Consider the following 21,341-nt stretch of genomic DNA (forward strand, 5'->3'; position numbering starts at 1 on the left):
TTAGAGACTTTCTGGAATAAGAAGATGGACTTGTTCGATAAGGAGCAAGAGGCCAATTCGAAGATGAAGGAAGAGCTCGATGAACTTCGGACTCAAAACGAGTACACTGATGTTTGTGTACACAACTTGAAGTAAGGGTCAAGGAGGTTGAAGAGGCAAGAGACCAAGGTCTTGCAGAGATCGTGGGCTTGTGAAAATCTCTTGATGAAGCCAGAGATGAGATCGCGGTGTTGAGAAGGCCGTGAGGCATAACTCAGGTGGAGGAGTGCCTCGTGTGAAAGTCAAGGAACCAGAATCTTATGATGGTACAAGGAGTGCAAGACTCTTGGCAACTTTCTATGGACATGGAGCAGTACTTGGAACGGTTGGGTCTATCCGATGATGAGATGAAGGTCAAGGTAGTTGCTCAGTTCTTGACAAAGGATGCTAAGATGTGGTGGCGAAGGAGGTTGGATCAGATTGCCAATGGCAGTGCGGTGACATTACTTCGTGGGATGAGATGAAGAAAGCTTTGCAGACCCATTTCAGTCCTCAGGATGAAACGTCGTGGGAAGCAAGGACGAAAATTAAGTTCTTAAAGTAGACAGGGAACCTTTAGACATATCAGCGGGAGTTTGCAAGTGCGGTTCTGGAACTTCCCGACATGGGGGAGAGAGACAAGGTATTCAATTTCATTATGGGTTGAAGCCTTGGGCACGCAATGAAGTGAAGAGGTAGAGGATTAGAACACTTGAGGAAGCTTTTGCTGTTGTTGACAGGTTGGTGGAGCATTATGATGAGACTTCTGATGATAGGAAGAAGAAGTCCGATAAGCCGACATATAAGAAGAAGGATGATGCTTTGAAATCGAATGATAATTCAAAGATGAAGAAGGCCTTGAAGTGTTAGATATGTGCTGGACCACATACGGTGAAGAACTGTCCTTCTAAACCGAAAGTGGCTACGATTGCACAATCTAATACGAAGAATGAAGAAGCTTCTGTGGGGATGATGCAGATACTTGGTGCTGTTGCTGCTACAGAGGTGATCTCTTGGAGGGATCCTGAGAGGAACAGTTTGGAGTATGTTTGGATGAAGGTTGGAGGTGCTGATATACTTACTATGGTGGATAGTGGGGCTTCTCACAACTTCATGGGTGAAGATACTGCGAGAAGAATTGGGCTGAAATTTGTACCGGTGAAGGCACAGATGAAGACAGTCAATTCTCCTCCTGATAATGTTCTTGGTGTAGCTGAAAAGGTGGACACGACACTTGGTGAGTGGACAGGGAAGGTCGACTTCACTATAGTGCGGATAGATGACTATGAAGTTGTGCTGGGAATGGAATTCATGAAATAGTTTGATGCTATGATTGTTCCACATTTGAGGAAGCTGTACATTTATGATGGAAGGGAAGATGTACCCATTGGTGTACCAACCATTGGAGTGACAAGGCTTGATTGTAAGTTGGCAGTGATGTGAATGGAGGACGAGAAGCGGATGGAAGACATGAGTAAGTGGTTGTCCACGGTTGAGACAAAGCTTACCGAGCAGTCATTGGTCATCAGGACACTTTCAGATAGTATCTTGGATTTGTCAAGAAGGCTAGAAGTGGTTGAGGATGATGATGATGATGAGGCATATGTGAGGCCGAATGTCTGGGAGGAGGATCGGGTCACTTATCTAGAGGATGGAGATAGAAGATCCTGATAGATGGATTGAGTTGATTAGTGAGGGTGAGCCTTCAGGCTCTACTCCCTCCACATCTTCTTAGATGACAAGAAGATGGGGCTCATTGTTAGCTACTCATGGCAGTGAGTCCTTAAAATAGGTTGAGCAAGTATGGCAGATGGTGCAGGGATGGCTTGGCATCAAGCATCATGACATGTTGCAGATGGGATGGAGTTTCCATGGACCTGAGCATGGGTGAGATTCTTGGTGAGTCCGAGATGTGGTAGAAATCCGAGATAGACTGGTGAAGGCATAAGGATGTTCACTCTCATGGCTTGAGCGTGACAGTTGGATTAGCTACCCAACTAGTTCAGACATGGGGTCCGGAAGTGCACGGAGAGATGTTGGCATCAGGCAGACGAGGAGGACAGTTCACAGGATGAGGATGACACATGGTGGAGATGGAGTTCTACGTATGTTGTAGGGATGTTTGTAGTATGTGGAGGAGTTGACATCATGGACCAAGGATGAGACAGACATTGATAATGATCTTGGTGGATGGCTACCAGGATGGTATGTTGTCGAGGACGACAACGATTTCAGGTGGAGGAGGATGTAATGACCTGTGTTCTACGGTTGAAGTGTGACCGCGGGTGAGGCTTGGACGAGCGCGGTGGTTGAGGCTTGAACGAGCTGTGAAGTGCGAGCTCCTTGTTATGCAATGGAGATAATGCACATAAGTGAGAAGGGGGCGAGCTTGTATATACACATGGGAGCATGTGTTAACATATATGGAGGCCGACCAACATGAATGAAGGGGCCGACTTGAAGTTAAGGAGTTTTGCGATGAAGTGAAGGCATGGAGAGGTCGGCTGGGCAAGCCACGACCTCCCCCTACAACGCGTATATATGGAAGAGCGTTGGCTCTCATTTGGACATCGATCACTCACTTAACATCTTTGCTCAAGGAGTTAAGGCGCAGTTCTAGTGCGCAGAACTAAGGAGAGGAAGGCATAGGTTTGGATGCGCCCATTCTTGGGCTTGGTTGCACGGTGAAGGAATGCTTAACTCGGTTCTGGGTGAAGGGTGCTGGCAGGAGCGCCCAACGGTTGGTTGAGGGCATGCACAGGTGTGTGGCACCCGGGTTGATGTGTAGAGCACCCAATTATGAAATGTTGGTGAGCGCCCAGTTTGTGCGACGACTTGGTACGGGTGTCTTGGCGACTCAGGTGAGCACCCGCCCAACGTACAAGTGTGCACAGTGACTTGGTGAAGTGTTGAGATTGTGAACGGAGGTGTGTCTCCAGTAGAGGCGCCGTGCGTGGCGACTTGGAGGTGCGCCCAAGTTGGGAAAACAACGGTCGTGCGACAAGGTGAACAAAGCATTGGTGAGTCGTGCGGCGACCATGCGGAGGTGCCGACGAGCTAGGCAACCGAGTTTTGCCTTGGATTGTAAATTTGGTTAAGTATGAAACTTGGGGTTTTGAAGTATACATGTAAAGCTTTGTAAATTGTTGTATAATATATTATTGGGCAGACTCATTGTTCAGGGAGTTGCCCCTCCCTTTATACTGTGCAATTGTGTTCATCATTTATAATTGTTGTTGATAATGAATGTGTATGGGTGTTCATTGGTATAAAGGATAACATAATAATACTTTGTTGCGAAACACAAACTAAGTAGGAGTATGTGGTTAGGCATAGTCCACGAACATAAGTATTGGTGAAAAGAAAGTGTTTGGTGGTGCCGCACCTCGCTAAGAGCGGTTGAAAGACTACCGCCAACTTGGGGGCGTGACAACGGGCGGCCAGGGGGGGGAGAGTGATTCCCAAAATCGCCCTCACGCCCGTGGTGGCGCGGCCGGGGAGCGGAGGGCCACATTTTTTTTTTTTTTAAATTAAAAATAAAATCCGTTAAAAACAATTTTATTTTTTTTATTTTTTTTTTAATAATTTTTTAAATTTTAAATTAAAAAATCAAATTTATCTTAAAAAAGATTAAAATATTTTTAATTATTTGTATTTTTAAATTAAAAAAAAAAAGTTGTTTAAAAAAAAAAAATTAATTTAAAAAAAAATATGTTTAAAAAAAATTAATTTTAATTTTTTCTTTTTTTTTTTAATAAAAATTGTAGGTTTAATAAAAATAATAATTATTATTATTATTTTTAAATCAAAAATATGCATTTTTTTTATTATTTTTTTTTTTTTTTTATAATTTGAATTATTATTATTATTATTTTTTTTAATTTTAATTTTTTTTTTAAATCAAAAATAGGCATTTTTTTATAAACTGTAAATGTTTTTTTTTTTTATTTTTTTCATTTGAAAAGACATATATTTTACGCCATTTTCATATATATATATATATTTATATTTATTATTAATTTAATTTTTTTTTTTAATATTAATTTTACTAGTTTTTTAATTTTTTTCGTTAATTTTCTATTTTTTTTTTAAATAGTTTGTTTTTTTTTTTATTTTTTTTCGTAGTTTTTGCTAATGTTTTTTCTTTATTTTCTATTTTTACTATATATATATTTTTATATATATATATATATATATATATTATATATTATATATTATATATATATTATATATATTTATATATTATATATTTATATATTATATCTAATTTTTTATTTTATTTTTCCAAATTCTTTTATTTTTTATGAGATACTTTTTTTTTAACATTTTTTATTTTTTATTTTTGTCTTTTTTATATATTTTTTTTATTTTATTTTTAGAGACAATTATTTCATTTGGATTGAAATTTAATTAACGATGTATAAATATGTAGAATATCGAAAATGAAAAATAACGACCTTCTTTTTTAAATATGCAAAACAATAAAAACCTCGCTACAAAAAAAAAAAAATAAAAAAATGAAAACAAGATAATATGAAGAAGAAGACCACTTCCAAAATTATTAAATTTACAAAATAATTATTTACATTTCATACAATAAAAATAATTAAAGTCAAAAAATAGGTCTTTTAAAAAAATGCTCTGATGCAAAATAACCACTTTTTTAAATCAGCATGAAAATCACTACCATTCTAAAACGCAATGTACATAAAAAAAAATTAAAGTGCCAAAAACTATGCTCTAAAAAAAACATGTGTTCTCCATCACCCCTTTTCAAAATTGGGTCACTTTTTGCTATCTCTACAAAACGAGTAACAATATCAGTTCTCGTTTCAAAGTTTACGTTGATGATTTTTTTATTGTATATCTGGATGACATTCTTATATTTAGCAAAACGTGGGAAGAACATTTAAATCATGTTAAGTAGACACTAGATGTTTTGAAAAGAGAAAAACTTTATGTTAAACTCTCAAAATGTGAATTTGGCAAAACATCTTTGAATTGTTTGGGTCATATAGTAGGGGGTGGTGAATTGAAGATAGATCCTTCTAAGGTTGCAGCCATTGTAAACTGGCCTAAACCCAAATCTACTATAGAAGTTAGAAGCTTCTTAGGAGCAACACAATATTGGAGAAAGTTCATTTCCAACTTTTCCTTAATTGCAACTCCCTTACATGCTTTAACAGGATTGAACAAGGTGTTTCAGTGGGGAGGCAAACAGCAGAAAGCTTTTGACACCTTGAAAGAAAAGATTAGTATAACACCAGTACTAGCACTACCTAATCTTCAGAGACCATTTGAGATCCAAACAGATGCCAGTGACTATGCCATGGGAGCAGTGTTGATACAACACGGTAAACCCATATGTTATCATTCTGAAACATTTAATTCTACAGTAGTTAACTATCCTACATATGATAAAGAATTGTATGCATTAGTACAGAGTGTGAAAAAGTGGAAACATTACTTAATGGGCAAAGAGACAGTCATACATACTGATCATCAACCACTTCAATACCTACACTCCCAAACTAAGTTGCAACAATCAAGACACTATAGGTGGATGGGTTTTCTACAACAGTTTCATTTAGTCATCAGATATAAGAAGGGCATACACAATAAAGTTGCAGATATGTTATCTAGACCCATTATAAATGCATCCACTATACTTAAGCATAGTTTAGTACTGCATAAGAGCTACATTAAACAATATGCTCAAGATATATATTTCAAGGATGTATATACAACTTTAAGTCAAGGGAAATGAGTAGAAGAACTGGATTATCATGTTAAGGACCGACTCTTGTATTATTGTGGGAAGCTATGCATTCTGCAAACTGAAAGAGTAAAGATAACTCGAGAAGCACACACTTCTCTAATATCAGGTCACTTTGGGGTAAGTAAAACGGTTGCACAGCTGCAAAGATTTTGTTATTGGCCAAAAATGAACGAGACAGTTTCTAGATATGTAAGAGGGTGTACCATGTGTGCTAAAAGCAAGCCCAGCAATAGAAAACTAGGCTTGTACACTCCACTGCGAGTTCTTTCTCATCCTTGGGAAAGTGATTCCATGGACTTCGTTGGAGGACTGCCTAAATCTAGGAAAGGTCATGACTATTTATATGTTGTTGTGGATAGGTTTAGTAAAATGTGTATTTTGATACCCTGCAATAAACAGATTACAGTTGAACAAACTGCAAAGTTTTTCTTTCAGCATGTATGGGTTCATTTTGAGTTACCCACTTCCATTGTATCTAATCGAGACACCCAATTTGTTGGGAAGTTTTGGTCAAGTTTGTGGGAACTAGTGGACACTCGACTGAAGAAAAGCACAACCTTTCATCCATAGACAGATGGCCAGACATATGTGGTCAACAGGACAGTGATCTAGTTGCTCAGAGGCTATTGTAGCAAGCATCCCTAACTTTGGGATGAATATTTGTGTTATGTGTAGCATGCTTACAACCAAGCAAAACATTCTTCTACACAGAGATCTCCTTTTGAGACCAGTTTTGGTTTCACACCAAGGTCTCCCTTGAATTTTGTCTTTGGTAAAGACATAGCAGTTGATGGACACAGTGATGTGGACAAGGCAACCAAGTTCATTGAACAAATCCAAGAGATTCACTAGGCAGTATAGGAACAGCTGGAAAAGAGCCAAGCCAAATACAAGGCAAGGCATGACAAGCATCGGATGGAGCATAGTTTCCAAGTTGGTGATCAAGTCTAGCTGTATATTAGCAAGGACAGAATGCAAGGTGAAGGTAAAAAGCTAAAACCCATTAGGTATGGACCTTTCAAGATACTTGAGAAAATTGGTGAGAATGCTTTTCGCCTTGATTTACCAGCTTACATGCACATCTACTCAGTCTTTAATGCAGACAGCGTGAGACTATTTGAACCTTCATTAATTGAAAATCCTGAAGAGCAAAGTAAATTGCCTTCTATTGATGATTTGTTACCTGAATATCTTAATGAGTTGCAGGAAGACACAGTTCTAGACAGGAAGGTGAGGATGACGCGTAGGGGAGATGTTGAGTACCTCAGGATTGGACTCAAGGGTTCAAAGCCAAGCAGTGCAAAATGGATAGAGATTGGACAAGTGAGACAGTTATATCCTCACTTAGTCAATGCTTGAAAACTAACTTTTGGTGGTCCAAAAGATTTTTTAGTGGGAAGGCCGTGATCCGAATTGGATCCTTAAACATTTCTCATGACTGTTTCAAAATTATGTTAGATCAAATCTTATGAATAACAAGTATCAAAAATGACCTCTAGACAATGGCAATTGTGTCCTGCACAAAACAATGAGGACCCTCGGTCAAAGCACGTTGACCGTTGGCCCATGGAGTCCACGTAGGGATGCTAATCGCATATCGTAGGGCAAAACCTTTAGAGAAGGAAAGCCTCGAGAGCTCGGTCACGAGGAAAACGGGGAAACCGTGTGAAAAGTACCAAAAGGTGGGTCCTGCACCCAGAACTGGCAGGATATCGCGTGCACTTCAATCGGTAAGCAGGTTTGGCCGAGTTCAATGCGATGCCACACACTGGGGGATGCGTGTCCAGTGGATGAGAGAGAAAAACCACTTATATCGTGTGAGTAACGGTCGAGCAACTCACCCGCGCGATATAGACAGAGACCGTAGGATCTGGAGGCTCCAGATCAACGGCGGAGGTTTAACCCGATGGAAGACCGGATTTGATGGGGAAATAGGCTGAGGTGCATAAAGGTTTGAGGTTCGACATGACTGCTGAGCTGGCAGAAGAATCAATTTCGTGGCCAAAACCTGGAGTAACAGAAATAACGACCCTTCAAAGGGAATTGGCACTCAGTCTGTAAGGCAACAAGTGGCCACCTCTCTGTGCATCGTTACACAGTGATGATGACGCAGAGCATGGGAATTCCAGTGGACAGAGGCAGGCGATCCACAGAGCTGGGAAGATGAAATGAGCAGTCAGGGAATAGATTGGCTTTAAGACACAAACAGACAGAGAGAGAGACAGAGAGAGGAAGAGAAGCAGAAAGCCGAAAAGGCCAGAAAGAAGCGAATTCCATAGAACAGGGAAGCCGAGCTGAACTGCAGAGCAAAGGTAGCATCAAGCAGACAGAACAGAGAGAGTCCAAGAGTCTGTGAACTCCAAAGAAGGCTTGAGAGGTTCAAGCAACTCCTCTGTGTATACTTGTCTGGTATTGAGTACCAAATTGGACTCATATCACTGAGACCAGTTGAGGTCGAGATTTAGTAAGGGGAGTCTGTGTACTCTAGAGACTTGGGGGATCCAAGCACAATCTATTGATCATTCTCTGTTAAGTGAGACTCAAATTAAGCTCCTTATTGTAAAATCTATGATTTAAGACAATAAAAAAGGCCACCACTAAAGGCTAGACCAAGAGACGTAGCCCAGGAGGATTGGGTGAACTCCTTATTAAATTTGTTGTGTTTTGTATTTGTTTACCGTGTTTATCTTACTATTTCATGTGTCTGTGTATTTCGAAATCTTATTGATCTTTTGCTTAAAATAGCATAGACACACCCCAGCACATGGGTCTCTAATACCTTCATTAATTAACTGAGATCATTCACAAGTGATTTTCAAATCAGTTTATAGTTAGTTGAATGTTTGATGGATTGCATATGAGTATGTGTTCAAATGATCTTGTTTTAAGATGATTGTACTAAAACATATATGTTGAGACAGTTGATATGTACTTGAGTGTAAGTGCGTGATAGTTGTAGCATTATGTCTAATGAATATGAGTTGACTATGGATTATGACATTATTGTTAGTCTTAGTAAACAATGATTTCAAACTAATAGATATGATTGTCTTGATATTTGGAACATGTGGTTGACATATGTGAACAGTTGCAGGAAATATGCTTGGTATTAGCATGAAAAGGTAACAATTAATGTGTTTATATAATTAACAGTTGGGTGATGTGACAGCACATAGTAAGCCTTGATTGCGACAAGGTAAAAAGGTAAAAGAAGGAATTGGGAAATAATTCCTTTGGCTATGTTTGGAAACCCTAATTCCAAACGTACATACGGGAAGTCTTCTTAACCTTGATCTCACTTGAAATTATGTGGGTATGTGCTATATTCATGGACATGTACTTGACAAGTATATTTTCTAGTCTCTAGTTATAGGTGGATTTGTCAAGGGAATTGGAGTACCTTGAGAGATGACGTGGATGTGTTCAGTTACAAGGCAATGTGCTTGGCACAAAAAGGTAAGGTAACAAGAGTATTGTTATGTTTAATTATGCACTGACAATTATGTGTTTATGGAAATACGATGCAGGGAGTTGCATGGTAGGAGAGGTTTCCATGAAATCTTGAGTAAGGCTTTGGTTGAGCTTTCCTTGGGAACCATGGGGATGAAGTCATGGTGTTTGTTGCTAGTCTTGTGCTTCTGGTCTTTTGGTGATTTGTTGTGCTTGACTGTGGTTTTTCTTACGTCTTGTGCATGGTGATGCCAATTTGTTTGTGGTGTCGTATTGTTATTGGTTTTCTCTTGATTGCTTCTTGGTATTGCCTTTTATGTTTTGAGAGTCTTGGGAATTGGTTGGGAAAATAGGAAAGTTAGTGGAGCTCAGGGAGAGATGAATGAAATCTAGTAGGTAATGTAAGACTCAATGAAGTCTTTCCATGTATAAGGGTAGTTGAAGGCAAGAATATGATAGTTGGTTGGATTGGTTTGGTCCATTGGTGTAAATGGACAGTGGCAGGACAATAATGAGAAAGGTAACAAAAAGAGTAAAGTAAATGCATTTGATGCATATATTCCTTGACTATGTTGGGAACAATTCTTCTCAAGTTGTGCATGGATAAGTAGAGATCCCTTAACCTTGAACTTATGCTATTTGGTAATTATGTTACGGTCATGTTTATGCTAATATATGCATGTATATATGTATGTATGTATGTCGTTATTTGACAGGGTCATTACGGATCATGATTGTTTTATGTTGATTTTTATATGTATACATGTATGTATGTATGTCATCGAATGACATGGTCGCAAGGGATCATTCTTGTGGAGGAATGATTTATTATGAAGGTGAATGGCATGAAGAAGTTCATGGTTTATGAAGAGTAAGATAGGAAGAGTAGTCATGACAAATATGTGAGGTCAGTATCATGATAAATGTGCTTACAAAATGCTAGGATAAGCATGGATGGAAGAGAGACACTTGAAGCAATAGACAGTGTGGTTTTGGCTTTGTGGTGCTACTGTTGTGCATATGTTGTATATGTAGTACATGTCGCATCTGTGATGTTGTGCGCATGTGGTGTTGCGTATATATAGTGTGTATACATGTTGTTTATGTAATGCTATGTACAGAGTGGTATAGATAGTGTTGTTTCAATATTGCATATGTAGTGCTGAGTATAGATGGTGCTATATACATGTTCAATATGTAGTGTTGTGTACATATTGTACTGTGCACATGATCTACATGCGGTGTTGTGTTCATATGGTGTTGTGCGCATGTTGAATATGCAGTGTTGTGTACATAGGGTGCTATGTACATGTTGTATATGTAGTTATATGTACATATTGTGTTGTGTGCATGTTGTACATATGGTGCTATGTACATGTCGTGTTGTGTGCATGATTGTACAAGTGGTGCTGTGAGCATGTGGTGTCGAGTACATGTTGTACATGTGGTGTTGTGTGCATGTGGTGTTGTGTACATGTCGTGCATGTGATGTTATGTACATGTGGTGTCGTGTACATGTCGTGTTGTGTACATGTGGTATTGTGTCCACGTTGTACAAGTGGTGTAGTCTACATGTGGTGTTGTGTACATGTTATGCATGGCCTTGTGTACACGTGATATTGTGCACACGTTGTGTAGTGGTGTGGTGTATAGGTGGTACTGTGTACCTGTTCTATATATGGTACTGATGTACATGTGATATTATGTGCATGTTGTACATTCTATGTTGTGTACATGCAGTATTATGTATGTGCATGGTGTAGTCATGGTATCATGACATGTGTATTTGTTGTGTTGCACCCTGTGTACATATATGTCTTGTGTTGTACATCGAGTGTAGGTGTATGTATTGTGTGGTGGAGTACACAGGATGTAGGCATATCGATTCTGTTGTGTTGTAAACTGGGTGTAGGTGTATGAATTGTATGTTAGCTACAGGTGCATGTATTGCATGGTATTGTAAATCGTGTGTGATTGTATGTGTGTGATGAACACTATGTGTATGTGTACATGGTTGAGGAGAAGGAACTAGGTGTTTTTCAGATGTGGAAACTGATCTAGAGTGCATACATAATAAAGACAAAGGTAGAAGCTAAGGTTTGATTAAATGATAAGTATCACTATTTTACTGTAGTTTTATTATACATGTGATTTATGATTCTAGTCTATGATGATTACATATGATCTATGATTCTGGTTTATGATGGTTACATTTGATTTATGATTTTGATCTATGATGGTTGTGTTTTGAGCTAACTTGATGTGATAAATTTATACATGATGATTTGGTCAAAGATGCTAGTTTGAATTGTTGTGATAGGAAGTAAACAAGATTGCAGGTGTACCTTATTGATGAGCTACCAATGAGGTATGATTTGAACTTATTCAACTTATTTTAATCTAATGGAAGTTATGCGCTTGGTACAGGAAGCACAGAAATTCCTGGTTGGGTGGTTGAAATCGATTGTAAGCATTAGCAACAACAACAAAATAAATTAAATAGGCAACGGTAATAGTTTGATGGTAAAGCACTTTAGGGGCAGGGCCATTATGAGATACTGGTACCTAATAGTTTCCATTGATTTCCATGAGCATGCTATGACTGGTATGATGGTTTTGAGGCATGTATATGCATTGGTTTTGTATCTTTCGATGTGAGGAATCCTTGCCAATGGATGGATTTCCCGAGATAGGGGATATCAGGGAACTTGGAAGGTGAGTGATTACACAGAAGGGGGTGACCAGATTGCCTGAGGGACTATGTAGTAGAGAAGGGAAGGTCGAGGATGGATTTGATTTAGTCCTGAGAATTTCCATATGGAATCAGATGTACATTGGGAGTGCACTACGGAACAATGAGCCGGTAACTGTTCACTGAGAGGACAATTAGCACAAGATTATAGTGATATACATTGGATGCAGCTTTGACTGTGGCAGTGGATTCTAGACTCCCTAGGAAGGAGGTGAATCCTGGAACCACTTTTGAGGGTGGAGGTGTAAGCCTTAGGATTTCCTTGTTGATTCATACAGGCATCATATCCTTTTATTTGCTAGTTAAGAAAATGTGCATATGTATATGTGTGGTTATTGTAAATACCGTAATGAGCTGTGTTATAAATCTCCAGTATGAAATATGTTGTCATGGTGTCATGATGTTTTGCTTTTGAGTAGGTCTTTCATTGTAAATACTACAACGAGCTAAGTTATAAAGCTCCATGAGCAGTATGTTTGCTTTTCAACTATTTTATTGAGGTCTTGGTGTGGTTCAACACCGAGGATGGTGTTCGTGAATGGGGAGGGTTCTATAACAACCCCAGTGAAAATTCCATGTAATAAAAGTTAATAAAGGCAAAATAAGACAATGGGTAAGGGACACATATTCCAAGATAAATTTTGGGCACAACATCTTGATGTGGGTGTTCATTTCAGTTTATTATGGCTAATGATATTGGAACATACAATGGCAAAAGATTTGGAAAGGCAAAAAGGCATTTTTGGCACACTTATTTATGAAAATAAAGGAAGATAGGAGAAAAGTAAGGTGAAAGGGAATAGGTTGCATGTGAAGAGGAAAATGAAGGAAAATAATGGAAAATGAAAAAAATAGAGGCCTCATTGATAAAAAGGATTTTGAGGATCAGTTGGCAAGCTCTTGGCTCAATTTTTTGCTCAAGTTTTTCTTTTGATCAAGGAAAGGAAAAATAAGTAAAGGAAGGATGATGAAATGAAAGGAAAACAAAGATCAAGCAAGGAAGAGCAAGATCAAGAAACTCCAGTAGGAATACTTGGAGGTAACATATTGCATGTGTGATTTCCTAGGTGGTTTTGACATGAATGACTTTGCATGTAGGTGTATGGTTCCCTTTGTTGTCGGTTGCATGGTTTTTCTGGATTATGATAATGGTTTTTAGCCTAGCCTTTCCTTTTCCAAATGCCATGGTGTGCTGGGATGTTTATCTTGGTTTTGAGCATTGCTTTGCGAGATAAATTTTGGAATCTGGGGCGGAGGTGGTCTCAAGGTTCACTCCCAGAGGCCTAGGAATCCCTTCACCGATTTTGGCGGGATACACGATAAATCCTGAGGGAGGAGTCTCAGTTTAGGGCCTGATGATCTAGTGTGGATTGTAGTAAAGATTGAGAGACTGGTGTTGGGATGGGGTCCCCAGGGGTAGAATTGAATTAATTTAGTCATTTTTTGTAAAGAATTTTGTAAAGAATGTAAAGCCTATGCAAAATATGGATGCGGAGCACGTAGCTAGTCAAGAGGCACACAGGCCTTAGCCCCTTGTTTGGGTAAGGGATAGGCAGTTTTGAAGACTCATCCATGAGCCGGGGGCCATGGTATTGTATTATAAAGACTATAAATAAATGAGGCTTAGAGAACGATAATGATATATAAGAAAAAATAAGTATGGATGAATGAATGATGTTATAAGGGTTGATACACAGGAATGCGCGGAGGCCTGGAAGAGTCCACAGCTAAGTGCGTGGACCCCTGCAGCTGAGCGTGCAAGGTAGTTGAAGTCTGTACTGGAAATATTCTAATTAATAAAGACTGATTTTGGGTTGGAATTACTTGCATCTATCTGTTCAATTGTTATGTCACTTTCACTACTGTTTCTATAATTCAATGTGTTTTCTCCATGTGAATCGGGTTAATTGAACATGTTTACGCTTAGCAACATGATTGGATGATATTCGCGAAGACCTAAATCTATTTTGGGTTAGTTCTGGATAAATAAGATAGGATTTCATGACATCAGATCTATATCTCAAGAGTCGTAGAAGACCTGTTCAACTGCATGAAAGTAGTAGACATATCCTGTTAAGGCCTGATTAATGAAATTAGCTGGTCCCATGAAGAACTGAAGGTATTTAGGGCCGAATTAGGAATTTTAACTCTATCAGAAGGATAGTTTTGCGCAGAAGTAGATCTAAGGTGCTGATAGACATCACACTAGTCTCTGGATGCAGAAAATTGGTTCTTGCATCCCCCAATACTTCTTCGGGTGAGACTGCGGCCTACGCTACGCAGGTTGCTACCGAAAGGGCCAATAGTGTATGGTTTTGTTGGTTGCCGCAACTAACTTCGATCCTTGGTCAAGACCCCTTAAGCCAACAAATGGTTCCCAGCAAGAAGGATAGTTCTACGTGGAAGCAGATCTAAGGCACTGAAAGACATCACACTAGTCTCTGGATGTAGAAAATTGGTTCTTGCATCCCCCAATAATTATTCGGGTGAGGCTACGGCCTGTGCTATGCAAGTTTCTGTCGAAAGGGCCATCAATGTAGGGTTTTATTGGTTGGCGCATCTAACTTTGAACCTGGGTCAGGACCCCTTAAGCTAACAAATGGTTCCCGACAATGGCCCTTTCAGCAACAACCTGTGTAGCGCTGGCCGCAGTTTCACTCGAAGCCGTATTGGGGGATGCAAGAACCAATTTTCTACATCCAGAGACTAGTGTGATGTCTTTTAGTGCCTTAGATCTGCTTTCATGAAAATTTATCCTTCTGATAGAGTTTAAACTCCTAATTCAGTCCTAAATACCTTCAATTCTTCACGAGACCAACCAATTGCATTAATCAGGCCTTAACAGGATATGTCTCTTACTTTCGCACAAAAGAATAGGTCTTTTAGGGTTGTTGAGATCTAGATCTTTCGTCACACAGATCTATCTTATTTATCTAGAACTAACCCAAAATAGATTTAGGTCTTTGCGAATATCATTCAATCATCTTGTTAAGAATAAACATGGTAAATTAACTCGATTCACGTGGAGAAAACACATTGAATTATAGAAACAACAATGAAAGTGACATAACAATTAAACAAATAGATGCAAGTAATTCCAACCCAAAATCAATCTTTACTAATCCGGATCTTTCTAGTACATACTTCAACTACCCTGCGCACTCAGCTGCAAGAGTCCACGCACTCAGTTGTGGACTCTTCCAGGCCTCTGTGCACTCAGCTGCAGAGCCTTTCCTTCGCTTATTGATAGGAACATACCTTCTTGTCTATCAACCGTTACAACATGATTCATTCAATCATACTTCTTTTTTCTTATATATCATTATTGTTCACGAAGACTCATCTATTTATAGTCTTTCTAATACAATACCATGGGCCCCGGCTCATGGGTGAGTCTTCAAAACTACCTATCACTTACCCAAACAAGGGGCTAAGACCCGTGTGACTCTTGACTAGATAAGTGCTCTGCATCCATATTTTCTGGAGACTTTACATTCTTTACAAAATTATTTACAAAAAATGAATAAATTAATTTAATTCTAACCCTGGGGACCCCATCCTAACAAGCCCCCAACACAAAGATCGTGACTTGCCGTCGAATCACTCAGCTGGTTGTTCTATTTTCTAGTGGAGTTCCTCTTCGTCTAGATCTAGGGGAACAAAAGGTTTCTTTTGCTTTTCTGTTTTTCCCTTCTGCCGAACATCCTGCGAAGTCTTTCTAGGTTATTAGTGCACTGGTTCAACGACCGACTTCTTTTCCTTTGGCTTGGAAGTAGACTTTTTTTCCCTAGGTGACCTTGGCGCCACAGGCATTGCTAGTGTAGATTCTATGCCCATAGCTTTTGGATCTACAACATTAGACATCGCGACCTCAAAACTCATAGGCTCAAATATCCTCTCCAAATAAACTTGGCGCAATGTATCAAAATAATGAGCTAGCCTTGGGTGTTTGAAAAAAACCCCCCAATCTTCTCGGTGCATGCAAGAAATTCGTAGACAACAAAGTGTTTCTTTGTAGACCAGTAAGACATACTTATAGTGATTTTTGGATTCAAATCTGACCGTTCCCTCCATAATTTCATCATAAATGTGCCTTTGGCGGTAGATTTTCAAATATTTTTTCCTTAATTGCTCCTTACCCACTCCTTCTAACGAGATTTTCTCAGTCGAATAAGCTACAGTGACTCCAACGACTATTTTTGGGCTGCGCTGTGTAACAGCTTCCTCCATGGAGGAACGTCCTGAGCGCAGCTCAATCTTCGTGCAACCTATTTGCTGCCTTATCCCCCAAGTCAGACAGTGTAGTTTATAGTCTCATGCTCCCTTACAACTTCCTAGAGCACTAAGACTTTTCTACCTTCATATAGTCATTGCGTAGGGCTATGATCCCTCGTATACAGCTTTAGCCATCTCCCATTCACTTTTCCCGGAAAAGGTTCACCATTCATCTTTACGAGATGCACTGAACCACCCTTTGTTATTTCCTTGACAATATACGATCCTAACCAATGCATCTGGAATTTACCCAGAAATTTGGTGAACTTGCTATCATATAACAACACAAGATCATTTATCTTGAAAGTGCGAAGCTTTATATGGTGATCATGCTATGATTTTTCGCGTTCCTTTTGTACTTGTTGGTGGAATCCCACCAGAAATCGGTCCTCCTCTAACTCCAGTAGCTATGCAAGCCGTTCCTCCAAGGCCTTACGATCTGCCATGTCTGTCAAAGTTTCTATGTGCAGACTAGGTACAATGTACTCCATATGCATCACCGCTTCAACCCCATAGACCAATGCAAACAGTGTTTTCCCTGTTAACTTCTTACAGGTTGTCCTATAGGCCCATAGTACTACAAGTACGTGCACATCCTAGTCATTCTGCTACGTGTTACATACCTTTGTCAACGTGTTCTCCAAAATTTTGTTAAAAGTTTCAACTATCCCATTTGCCTATGGGTGATATGGTGTACTCTTTTGATGGTAGACCTGAAATTCATCTATCATCGTGCTAATCATTTCATTTAGAAAGTGCGTTCCCCTATCACTCATTAATACTTTCGCGCATCCAAACTACATTAAGACATATCCAAATAAGAACTTTCTTGTAGTAGCCATTGTACAATCCTTCACTGGCTATTCTTCTGCCCATCTGGTTAAATATTCTGTGGTAGTGATAATGTAGCACGCACCCATTTTCTTTATAGGTGGCTAAATTGGACCAATAAAATTGATTGTCCATTTCTCCAATGCTTGCAAAGATACATGAGGATGTAGTGGTAGCTCGTCTCGCCGTGACGGTCTGCCAGTCCTTTGACATTCATCGCATGCCTTATAGTATGATTTGGAATTATTGTGCAATGTTGGCCACCATAATCCTGCGCACAAAATCTTCTACGCAGTTTCTTTCCCTGCATAATGGCCTCCTGCAACTCCCCCATGAGCTTCAGCAAGAATACTATCATGCTCAAATTCGGCACATATCTCCACAATATTTCGTCTACCCCCATTTTGTACAAATGTCCCACAATGACCGAAAAATTTGTTGCGTGAGTTGAATATCCTTCAGGCGCCATCCCTGTAGTTAAGAATTGAATAATGTCAACAAAATGGTCATCTACTACACGTACTGTAAAGAGTTGCACATCTGGCAACCCTTCCTCCAAATTACTGGGTTCTTCGCCTGTTTCAATCCTTAACAGATGGTCTGGATTGATGTTCAACCAACCAGGGTTCACAATAACTTCAAAATCATATTCCTGAAATAATAACAACCACCTGCAAATATTTTCCCCCAACATAGGCTTGTTGACCAGTTACTTTAAGGCAGAATGATCTGTATTCATCTTGAAATGTCCCCCTAACAAATAATGCCTAAATTTATGAAGCGCGTAGACCATAGCGAACCCCTTGTCCTCTGTCATTGAATAATTTTTTCAGCCTTTGATAACTTCCTACTTGCGAAGGCTATAGGATCGTTCACTTCGCCTTCGCCTGTCTGTGTTACTATTGCACTGAGCGTAATGCAAGAAGCATCCACATGTACATGAAACTCCTTCTTCCAATCGGGAAATACCAGGATCAGCGCAATCACCATCTTTTCTTTTAACACATCTAAGTTGCGCTCACATTCCTCATCCCAATAGAATGTCACATCCTTCTTCTATAGTTTTTCCATGGGCATGGTAATTTGAGAATATATGCTTTAATGAATTTTCTATAGTATCTAGTGTGTCCTAGCATCGCGCACAACTTCTTGATGTTCTTAGGGGCTACCAAGTTCACAATTACAATCATCTTTGCAGGGTCCACCATCAATCTTTACTTACACATGACATGACCTAGCAAGGTCTCAAGTGGAACACATAATATACATTTTTTCAAATTCAGCACAATCTGGTATCTTCGACATGTATCCAACGTAAGGCGAAACGTGCAACATGGCATTTTACCAATCCAAACAGGGTCTAGTCATCGAAGTATACCTCCAAAAACTTATGAATGAATTCTCTAAATTCTGTTATGACTACGTGGGAAAATATTGCAGGCACATTTCTCAACCCAATAGGTATAACAGTTTACTGAAAGCAACCCCACTCTGTCGCGAAGATGGTTTTGCATCGATCCTCTGGCACAATATTAATTTGATGATAGCTGGAAAACCCATAAATAAAGAAATAGGCCTCCTTCCCTCCAACATTGTCTAATACTTCATCTGTAAACGACATTGGAAATGGATCATGGACATATGCATCATTCAGCTTCCACAAATCTACTCAGATCCTTATTTTGCGTTTTTGTTTCTTCTCTTGGACTACCATTAGGCTCACCCAATTAGAATCTTCAACAGGTGCTATAATGCCATCATCCAACATTTTATCTAGCTCTTAGCGAACCTTGTCCTTATACTTAGGATTAAGATGATAAGGCCTCTGTTTGAAAGGCTTCACATCTAGCTTCAATGTGACCCACATAACACCCAAATTTCCAAGTATGCCCTTTAAATATGAAAACTTAGTGGGGAAGAGATCTTGATATTCGTGAAGTAATTCAACAACTTTGTCTATTGTAGTGTCGTCCCAATAATCTCCAATCTTTGCGAACTTTAGTTCTTCCTCAGTGCCAATGTTTACCTATCTTGTTTTCAAAGGTGCAGAGATTTCTAGGTTCTCTACTTGTGGTCCTTCTATTATGTGATGCCCCTCTATTTTTGGAATATTGATATTCCTCGGGTCTTCTTCCTCCTCTTTAGTGGTCACATTATAGCATTCAAATGTGTGGCACAACTAGGTTCTCCAATCAGGTTGGGTCCATTCTATAGGTTCCTTTGGTATTTTGAAGATAACTGCTTTCTTTGATATCTTGAAGCACATTGTCGATGCTTTCAAACCCATCGTCGAAGCTGAAAGTCAATAAGAAACTTTCTCTCAATACATCCCATTCCACATTGCTGTGGTGGAGCTCTGTTTCGAGATACCAATTCATGGGGATTGTATCCAAGGTATGGAAAAATATGTGTATGCATTCTAGCTACGGTTCCATCCCCCACGCCTTAGTCCACTTCACTAGGTGATTGTACAGACCATCCTTCCCACTATACTTCTCATCCATCTTGGTATTAGCATGCAAAAATCATAACTTCATCATTTGCATGTAATCCCTCCATCCAACAAAAATTTCCTTATGTGTACCCCACCATCGTGTAGGTGTAGCACGCACCGTCAACTCCAATGCTTAAAAACAGTGGTCTTTACAGACTTCACATTCAAATTCACCTAAAAATATATCTATGTTAGTTAGACCATCATAATAAGGTAGCTTTCTTACCTTTGACGAAACACAACGCAGTGACTTCATCATCATATTACATCGCAATGTAGATACTTCATGTAAGTGGTTTTTCCAATGCTCTAATTCCTCATCTAAGTCAGAAATGCATGAAATCTCCCAGTCCCATTTGATCCATCCATCCATCGTCGGATTGATCCAATCCTAATCTCGTGCTGTTATATTACATATTTGATCCAGCTCATGAGTCGTCGTCACTTTCTACATAATCGCAGACATGTTCGGTGTAGCGCACTCGTTCCGAAGGATTCAGTGGAACTACAACCCTAAGCGACTTCTTTTCAAAGGTCATTTTCCTCTTCTTCAAATTAATGACCCAATTAATATCAATAGCCCAGTCAATTCCAAAGAGAGCGAGGTAGGGATTACTGTCATCAATAATTTCTATAACTTCAAAGTCCTCTAATGCACTCGCACCTTCAATATAAAACATCACTCTATACAATCGTCCCATGGGGATGATTTTCTGCTGATTCGCCATTCAGAGTTGAATCTAGACCACTGCAGTGTAGGTCTCCCCATCCTTTCCCATGTCTGTTTCAGCAGAACATTCACATCAGACCCCAAATTCAAAATTACCTGGTCCATTTCATAATCACCTATCTCCGCTGTTAGCCACATCTCGCGTCTTGTTTGTGCCTTATTGATGAGCCCCAGAAATGGGTAACTATATGGGCTTATTTTGCCTATTATTTTCATTTAATCCACCATTCTCAATAGTTTTGTGCATGTTTTTGAATATATTGATGTCAATAGAGTGAATGGGGATAGTCACTTTGCCATGTAGTTTAATGAATGTTTATTGCAAATTTTTTGGGACAATTTTGGACAAAGACAAGGAAATCATGAGCAAATGGCAGCCAAATTCATGAAAATAGGGTAGAGGACTTGTAGGAGGGGTGTCTCCTTCATTAATGACCCTTTCCTTGAATTCTCCACAAGCAACTCGGAGTACACAGGCCCACATTGATGATTCCAAGGGGTAGCCGAGCAAGTCAAGTAGGGCTGTTGTTATCTTCAGTTCTAGGCAGCCAAGTTCCTTAAGTTTAGGAGGACTGTTGGGAGTCCCCACTTGTATAAATAAGAAGGCTTCAAGCCTCAATAGATTAGCCATTTCTTAGTCTATTTTTGCACTTTAGTGCAGCATTGTACTTAGCTCATTTTCGAGCTCTTTTTGAGACAATTTTTATGTGATGTAACTGCTATTTTTGATAATGAAGATGAATGAAGCTTTGAGCCAGCACTGATTTTTTTTCCAGAGGGCTGAAGCTCTTGGGTTAGGGCCCAACCCAAGTTTCCCAACACCTCCTTTGTGTACTTATATGCTTTTGTTTCCATTCATGAGTTAACTTCTGCTGCATATACTCATTTACTTTGTTAGATTAGGTTGCTTTTGATGGTTAGAATAGTTGTTTTTGCTTCAAGTTGCTTAAGTAAGTTGCTGTAGTGATAGAAAAAGATCCAAAAAAGGCTACCAGCAGGTCTTGATCTCCTT

This window comes from Pinus tabuliformis, chromosome 1_1 (assembly GCF_031772625.1).
Source record: "Pinus tabuliformis cultivar Carrire ecotype Pingquan chromosome 1_1, CPIR1, whole genome shotgun sequence".
NCBI classification, from domain to species: domain Eukaryota; kingdom Viridiplantae; phylum Streptophyta; class Pinopsida; order Pinales; family Pinaceae; genus Pinus; species Pinus tabuliformis.